The sequence below is a fragment of the Hesperophylax consimilis genome, chromosome 19, assembly GCF_061612785.1.
Source record: "Hesperophylax consimilis isolate HC1 chromosome 19, BYU_Hcon_1.0, whole genome shotgun sequence".
Lineage (NCBI taxonomy): Eukaryota > Metazoa > Arthropoda > Insecta > Trichoptera > Limnephilidae > Hesperophylax > Hesperophylax consimilis.
In genome coordinates, this window is record NC_142854.1 from 17,214,021 (window position 1) to 17,223,520 (window position 9,500).

The window sequence follows — 9,500 nt, forward strand, 5'->3', positions numbered from 1 at the left end:
AAAGAATGAAGGAATGCTTGTTCCAAAATATAATAATAAATACGGATGGCGAACCCTAGAATTTAACGTGCCAAAAATGCTTAACATGTTACCCATTAATATAAAAAATTGCGATTCTACAAACAGATTGAGATATATGCTGAAACAATGGTTACTAAATAGAGATAGTTTATATTAATTTAGGTGTGTTAATTGTATAGTTATAGTATGTGTGTATGTAGGTAATTGATCATTAACATCCTGTTAACAAACTGCTTTATTGCAGTTTAACGGGATTGTAGCTTGAAAACCAATAAAAAAATAAAATAAAATTTGATATTATTTTATTAATGGAAAATAATATATTACACCACACAAAGGAAATATAAACATTGAGGGAACAAACCCCTTTAAAAACATGACAGATAAATCCTGAATTGAGCCGATCAGGTTCTGCCCCATCCTGAAATTTATGTTTAATAAATTGCTCCAACAATAGAGACACATCTCGTACTGAGGAAACTCCAGCTTCAACAAGCCTGTTGATCTCCTGTATCAGGTCAGGATGAATTTGTTGGGTCATCTTGGCCGCGTCTCTGCTGTGGTTGTGGCTCGCTTCTCCGATTGCCAAGACGTAATAACGTAGCACACATTTAGGTGGATTGAAGGGCTGCCTTCACTTGTTTCAGAATCTGAAAACAAGCCACAATGTTTTACTATAAATAAAAATAACAGAACCCTACAAAAACAGTTTTTATTGGTTTGGTAGGCAGTAAAAAATATAAAATAATATTTTCAACAAAAAAATATCTGATTTCCTGAAGGGCACAGGGAAGTATGCTTCACACCTTCTATTTTGCAGTGTTGAGGCCCTGGGAATCATATTTCCGGCCATGGTACTGTGCTGACATCTACCATGGCAGCACAGTCAAATTTAATAGATACGAATGTTGAAAATGTGTTTAAGTAAGCCATGGGAAGTTGCGTATTCCCACCACATTTCCTTCTAAACAAATGTGTGTTGTCCAAAACGGTATTTGTATAACCTTGCATCTAACCAGTGTTGTGAAGTATCTAGATACATTTTTGTGTATCTGTATCTAGCTATATTTCTATAACTGTATCTGTATCTAGATACATTTTTACTAGTATCTGACACCTCAGATACTTTCAGATACTTTATTTTCGAAGTTTTTTTTTTTTATATTAACTCCACACAGGAGGCCCTGAAGAAAATAATTTCCCTCAGGGTCTATGTCATCTTTGGGGATGCTGTGTGGAGGGTCTTTTTGTGGAGAGGAAGGAGTGAACATGGGTCTTGAAGAGTCCCATGTTGTAGGAGGGAGGAAACACAGAGGCCGGCAGTTCGTTCCACAGCCGAGCTGTTGAACTTAAGAACGAATCGTAGAAGCGACCTGTTCTCATGTGACAAATGTCAACTGTGTACAAATGTTGGGCGCGCGTTTGGGTGTATCCCGACTACGCACCGGTGCCGAAGGGATCAATGACGCTAGTTCCTCAGAGCATCTTACATTGTAATACCGATAGAACAAGGACAGCATACCTACCTGACGCCTGTGCTCTAAAGTTGCAGTCCGTTTGGGGAATTAATTAAGATTGGGGAATCTATCAAACGGACCGCCCGTTTTTGCACAGAGTCAAGGGTTTTTTTCAGGTATTTAGGGGCTCCGGACCAGAGATGGCTGCCAAATTCGACAGTAGGGCGCACTTGCGATTTGTACAGGGTCAGCAGTTGTGTACTATTAAAGTATCTGCGGGCCCTGTACAGTACGCCCAGCTTCTGAGAGGCCAGCTTTACTCTGGCTTCGATGGAGCTCCCGTACCTGAGCTGGTCACTTATAGTTACACCAAGCATATCAATGGAAGGCCTGTTCGGAAGATTGCTTCCGTTGAAGGAGACTAGATTATCATTTGGATCCCTTTTAGACGTAATCAGACAGGATTGGGTCTTTGAAACATTAAATTCGACGAGATTATTTTTACCCCAGGAGGAAATACTCTCGAGATAACCGTCCATTCTCTGCTTCAAATCCCTCCGAGCCGTTGGAGTTTGTGTGCCCTTTGGGGGCTTGTCAAACAAAAAGATATCATGAACTGTACTGTCATCCGCGTAACAATGAATCGGTGCACATGTCAAAAGGTCATTGATGTGCAACAAAAACAAAGTCGGAGATAGAACCAATCCCTGTGGGACGCCAGCATTTATAGAGTGAAAGAGAAGTGAACTTCTTTACCGATTTTCTCTAGTTAATTTTAAAGTTTTCTCACAGATTCATGACACAGATTCAGCTAGTGGGTACCTTTGTCCATCTAGTGTATAATATTTTATAGCAGTTTATATACATGGGTCCTAACCTGAGTAACCGAGTACCAGGGTACCCCCGTATATAAAAAAAAAGAATTTAAAAAATAAAATAAAAATAATGAATAATTTTTTTTTTTTTTTAATTTTCCATCAGAACCCAAAGTAATCAAGTTACACATAGTTCACGTATTTTTAATTTATCCAAGGGGCATCGGGTACCCGGGTAGTAATATGCTACCCGGGTACTCGCGAGTATCACCGCTTGCAGGCCAATTTGCCAATATCTTTTTGGGCAACGAATAAAACAAGCAAGTGTAAATATGTAAAATAATCACAAGCGTTTACGTCTACCGTCTTTAAGAAATTAAAGTAATCGCTGTTTTCGATAATATATATATATATATTTTTTAAGTTTTCCCCCAAAAAAGAAGAAAAGTATCCGAGTATCTGTGAGTTACTTTTAAAAAGTATATGTATCTAGATACAGATACAATTTTACAATGTATCTTGTATCTGTATCTAGCTACAAATTTTGCCAAGTATCTGTATCTAGATACTTAGTATCTGACACAACACTGCATCTAACTATAGTGAAAACATTAAAATAATGTTATAAAGTGATTGCCCATGTAGGGATAAGCAGAGAAAAGAAACTATCATACCTTGGTTTTTGCTCTTTCTGCAATTTGAGGTGGAACAGGAAATTATGGAAAATATTTTATTTGTTTCCCACTCATCGTTGCGGGATAACCAAGCTTCTTGGAGTCCAAAACTCGGAACCTCTTCTTCTTATGGTTTGGGTGATCAGCCTGAAAGAACAATTCAATGTATAGGGTCTAATAGGCTTATACGTATAAGACGCCTATTATTTGTGCGGCAAATAAATTGCCCATGGTTAACTTATTTGACCCAGATGATTAACTTTTACAAAAGTTGTTAGGGCCTATGCAATGTTGACATTAGTATAAAATTACAAGTGTGGTTATAATCCAGTGTGATATGAATTAAAATTGTGAAATGAGATATAGCTGCAGGGGCTTTAATTAATTTGGCACTTTGAGCATGGTCTTCTTTAGACTAACACGACAGGAGGATGTGTTACGAGCCACGGCACACTTTTTAACACACAAAGATGAATTGTGATTGGTGTGATTGTCATGATAATCTAAATGAGACGGAGCTGCAACTGCCATATTAGGAAGGCCCCTGGTGTAATCTAGTCCTAGCTTACCTAGGCCCAGGCCCATCGCTTTTTATTTTATTTTAAACACATCACCGACAATACGGTGATCATTTTGGGGTTATAGACATTAATCTTGGACCAGAGAGTCCTCGGTGCTCTGTCAATGCTACTATTGAAAGACGAGGGGGAGTAGGCCTAGCTGATGTGGTTCAAGGGTGTATTAACATACCAATTCAACTTTATTTTCTTCTTGTTATTTGGGCGGTGTAGTCGGGGGCCTTGGGCGCACTCTCTGTACGCATTCATACCGAATGTAAATGGCATCCCAAAGAACTCCACTGTAGGCGGGCAGAACGTGTATACTGCATCTGAAAGATTGGAAATGTTAATTTCGAATAACTCGTAAATATCAGCAGCTGCTTATGAACTGAAGAAATGGGAAGGCCTACCCTAGACCTAGGCCCTAAGGTTTAGAACTTACCTCCCAACTTCTTTTTCATACTGTCTCTCGTTGAAAAAGAGTGCCCCAACGCGTTCACAGAACACAGACATGCTTCATAATTTACTTCATTGTCAATGTATCCACTGATAACACCTGTCTCTGAATTCTTTTTGAAATTACTTAACGAAACTTCTAAAAAGACGGTCTAAACCGGCACTCAAAGACGCCATTTCTGTTGATGGTAAAGATTTTAAGATTACGAATTCCGCTTCACGGTAAATACGCAATATTTCACTTTAAAATAAATGGATTTAGCTTTATTAATTCAAAACATGATTTATTATGTCGAGGGAGACGGAAAAATACGCACTTTTAATTTTAATTTCGTTTATTAAGTCACTTACGCGATATGTCACACAAGATTTCAAAGAAACAAAATAATGTGACATTTGCCGGAAATACCACAACTAGTTATTTACCTAGCCAGTGCGCGGGTTAGGTACAGTACCTACCTACGAACTAATTCAGTTAAAGAAAATAAAATCTTGTAAATATTAAATTAATATATATAACCTAACCTAATCTAACTGTGATTTTCTATAGCAAAAAAAATGCCCCTTTAACAACGCCTGCTCGCGTCCTCTTTAGAGTTACATCCCAGTTTTTAAATAGTACGTGGGCTACGCTAGGTTTGTATAGACTGGTTTGTGATTTAATTCTAATACCTATTTTCCATGTTCTAACCTAACCTAAACTACCTAAACGGAATACGTTTAATCACATTTTATTCTATTTGTTTGTTATTCGGGTTATTTAATTTAATTATATGTTGATTATTTGTTATAAATAATACATTGACTTACATATTAATATGGATTAATTATACACAATGATATTATTTATTTTATATGGCAATACTAATTTTTTTTTGGTGGGCAGCAGTGTCTATGAAATATTTTGTAGGTCTGAATTACGATATTATGAATATAATCCAACTCTTGATATGAATATAGTCGCCGTCGGAGGCGCCGCATACTAAAGGTGCCTGTAAACGATCAAATTTGTTTGTCAAATTTTGCGTTTGCTCTTCACGTGTTTGATGAACAAGGCCGCAGACGTTCAAACCAAATTTTGTCAAATATCAGTTTATTTATTTACAGCTTTCGCCGGAGATTGTCTGTTGACATTTGTTGAATCCAGTCTGAAGTGAGGTAAATAGTGTAGTATTTTGTTTTTCTTGATAATGACGGATACGGATCAAACTTTCCGTCAATCAGAATTTCTGACAAACACCATCAAACACGTAGTTTGTTTGACAGACACATCAAACAAGGCCGCAGACGTTCAAATAATTTGACAAACACGTAAATTTGACAAACAAATTTGATCGTTTACAGGCACCTTAATTGACATATCGCGTAAGTGACTCAATAAACGAAATTAAAATTAAAAGTGCGTATATTTCCGTCTCCCCCGACATAATAAATCATGTTTTGAATTAATAAAGCTAAATCCATTTATTTGAAAGTGAAATATTGCGTATTAAGAGTGAAGCGGAATAGGAGAAAATTAATACAATTTGTTTTGGAGATAGTTTTGAGGCACTGCTCGCGAATATTCGAAAATATTCTTCAGCTTGAGAAAGCTAACCCAGGGTATGTGTGCTTCTGTTTGTGGGATTAATATTTGTCCAATTAGCCAAATAAAGCCATGCGTTTTGGGTAAATATTTACCTAACCGTCGCATTTTTAATAAGAACAGATTATGGAAGTTACACTTCGTTTCAACTTAATTACTAAAAGAAACAACTATTAACATTTTAGTAGCTATGTCCTTAAAAAAACTGTTTCTAGAAAGGACGTCAAATTATCTATATTATATATAAATAAATATTTACTGAACTTTTTAATCATGTGTATTAACTAGGTTTCTGAATCACATATAACATTATGTTTGCAGGTTAAAAAGCGTGTGCACTGAGAAATTGCTTCAGTACTAGGTAATGGGAGAAGTGCATCCAAAGGAACTCATGCATCGTGGTGGAACTCCAACTATTTTATGCTGGAGAGATTTGTTGTCCCGGGGGAGACAATCGGATCCACCGTAGGTTCAATCGATAAAGGCGTTACCAGTTATATCTAGTGAAGACTGGAAAATGTACAGAACTTGTGCATTGAAATTTATTGATAGCCAGTTAATGCTACTATTTACCACGGGCTATCAGCCGTTTAGTATAGTAGAGGATGGAAGGTTCAGGGCTATCCTTCGTGAAGTTAGTCGGCGCACTATATTCCATCCAAGAAATATTTCTAACCTAATGCTGTCTACAGAGTGTGACAAATGTCTGATAGAAGTTTGGGATGGATGAAAAACCAGGACATACAAGCTGTGTGTTTAGCAATCGATTGTCGGACATCTCCTGGATGAACTGCTGATTGGTGACGCTAGACCCATGCGAAAGGATCTCATCCAAATTGTATCAGCACGGAGAACCAATCTGAGTTGCATAAAAGTACAACAGTTGATGGTTTATCAGTGAAAACCAACAATATAACATATTTGAAGTAAGTTTTTTTTTATGTATAGGTACATATTATGGTTATTCAACCTATTATTATTATAATAATACAATATTACTTTAAAATTTGAAACAGAAAAAGATACCTTCGCATCTAGGACTCGAACCCCGGACCTTCGCATTGCCGGGGCGCTGCTCTACCAACTGAGCTAATGGGACCTATTTCCTTCGGTCATATTTAACTGTATCATCTATCTATAAATAAAAAATGTAAATGTTTGTTTGTTCAAAATCTTGAATCTCCCAAAGTTCTTGACCGAATGCTTTGAAATTTTGAAACAACTTTGCATTCGAATAAGCTTGTGTTAATATATACCTATATTATATAGATGTCAACTGTGACAGGTAAAAACATGCTTCTTTGAAAAACAGCGCCATCTGTTGGAGTTAAAAATAAAACGCGCTATTGTTTCTCTATCAGCACAGACAGTCAGAGCCACAGCAATGCGTGGTGGGGTACAGCTAGTATTTCGAATAAGAACTACCAACATTATCGTCATTTTATCACTGCACATTTTTATTGGCTCTATCTTTATGTATGATCCCAAGATTCTTCTCAAACTAAATGCAATCTAGATAGCGTCTTGAATATATACTATTTTTATTTTAATGTGCGACGTCTATTAAATTTTCTGCAAGAAATATGGTCCCATTAGCTTAGTTGGTAGAGCAGCGCCCCAGCAAGGCGAAGAACCTGGGTTCAAGTCCTAGACGAGACCATTAATTAATAAGAACACCATATATATATGCGCCGACCAGGAACACAAGACAAAATGTAACACTCTTTTGCAATACATACACAACCAACTATCAGACACACTCACTAACCAATAGAATGCATGATCTGGGCAACAAGTTTGGTGGTACTATTGATATATTTATTGACTCCATTCATAGAATTAAGTGTATAGCGGCCGCTACACTACTCGCTTCGGCGCTTCGACGAAGTCCTCGACGAAGTTAGCCGAAGTCCGAAGTGCGTGCCCACACACTCGTGCAACTTCGCGAGTAGCTCAGTCTCTCGGAGTCCGTGCACTAGGCAACATGGACGTTCAAGTGGCAAATAAAGGATGAAATTAGATTAAATGCTGTTGATATGAGATCCCTGAGGCGTATAATAATAATAATAATAATAATTGGATAATTTGTAAAGCGCCGTTTTTGTGAAAAATCACCTCAAGGGCGTATGTGTGGTAAAACCATGTTTGATCGTGTGAGGAATGTGGAGATCCGCAAAGAGTGCAAGGCTGATGTAAGCGTAATGAGTAAGATTAAGAAAGGGACGCTTAGATGGTTTGGGCATGTAGAGCGAATGAGCGAAGATAGGAGTGTGACGGCCGGCATAGTCCAGTGGTAACGCATTGGACTACCATTCCGAAGGTCGCGGGTTCGAACCCGGCGTGCGCAAATAAATTTTATTTGATTAATTTGTGTTATTTCACAATTAATTAATTAAAATAATATATAGTATATTTGCGGCACGTTCCAGAGTGGAAGATACTACCAGTATCGCCCTGGTGTAAGACCACCATTCAGAATTGAAACGTTGCTCCAAATGGCTTTAGCCGTGTTTAGTGACTAGATCTGAATAGCCAGGTACTTCCCCACCTTCCTTTTTCCCTTCCCCACTTACCTTCAGCCTCACAACATCCCCCAATTGGGGATGCCATAGTCTCACTGGCTCCAGACGGGAGCAGTTGGGACTCTTGTGAGGTATTCACTATAAAAAAAATATAAAAAAGGAGGATATATGATGCAAATTTGAATGGTAGCAGAAGTCGGGGACGCCCGAGGAAGACATGGCACGATCAAGTGAATCAGATACTCGAGTCGGGCCATGTCAAGAGTCAGAATAATAGAAGAGTATGTATGAGACGATGTATGAATGTGAATGAGGCAAGGAGTGTGTGCCAAGACCGAGTTGTTTGGCGGTCCGTCCTCTCTGCCTACCCCTGCGGGGAAACGGCGTGATGGTTAGTTAGTTATCTTTATGGTCCCTTTCAATTGGGTCCCAAATAACCGCCTCGGATTGGAGTGTTTCTAGGAACAAAAAAATTAGGTCCTGTGACCACAGTGTAGAAGCCATATTTTATTACGTATAGTCACTATGACTCTGCGCACGCACAACCACCAAACACGACGTCTCGAAGCGAACTGAAGTGAACCGAGTAGTGTGGCCAGACACTTCGTGTTCGAACTTCGAGTCCTTTGACTCGGGCGCATTTACCGACAACAATCGGAAGTCGGGCCAAGCGAAGCGAAGATGCCCGAAGCGAAGCGAAGTTCGTGCCCACACTATCGTATTAGGTCAACTTCGATCAACTTCGCGAGTAGTGTAGCTGGGCTTTAATCTTGGTAACAGGTTGTTTATTATTTATGTATAAACATCATCACTCTTTTCTTTACCTCCTAATCTTATGATGACCTTTGCTAACCGATGATAATCATGATTCAAGCAAAACGATTTATCACCTCTGAACATTCCAATTAGTACAAAAATCATATAAATCTGAATATGAATGGAATAACAAAAATTTTTAATCTTTTTTTTAGGTTCCAGAACACAAGACAATGGGATTGTAAACGTTTGGACGAATCATTTGTTAACGCGTGGATTATAATGTACGTTACGTATAACCTTAATAGTATTTGAATAAAAAGCATTATTTAAATAGGTTATTTGTTTTACTTATGAAAATTGACAGTTTTAAACACATACAGTCACCGAATAGAGACACATAATGCACATACACTTCAAATGAAAATGCCTGCAACCTTGGTAACGAATTCATCATTGAATATGTATTTTATTTAGTCATTGGAATTCATGGATGGATATATATTTTTACAGTACCTACATGTTAAAACTCTTGGAAGGGAATGGCTATGGGGCGAACGGCAAGGCCAAATATATATATATTGCAATAATACAGTGTAATATACGTAGAATTCAGAATATAATTCGATAGACATAGATGGCATCAGGGGTTCT

General features: G+C 37.9%; 1 long non-coding RNA gene across 1 annotated transcript; it reads left to right on the forward strand.

Moving 5' to 3' along the window:
• Positions 1-4,981: 4,981 nt before the first annotated feature.
• LOC149414911 (uncharacterized) lies at positions 4,982-9,180 on the forward strand. The gene is made up of 3 exons (XR_016303898.1): positions 4,982-5,585; positions 5,890-6,494; positions 9,062-9,180. It is a non-coding gene; the product is annotated as an uncharacterized LOC149414911 (long non-coding RNA).
• Positions 9,181-9,500: the final 320 nt, after the last annotated feature.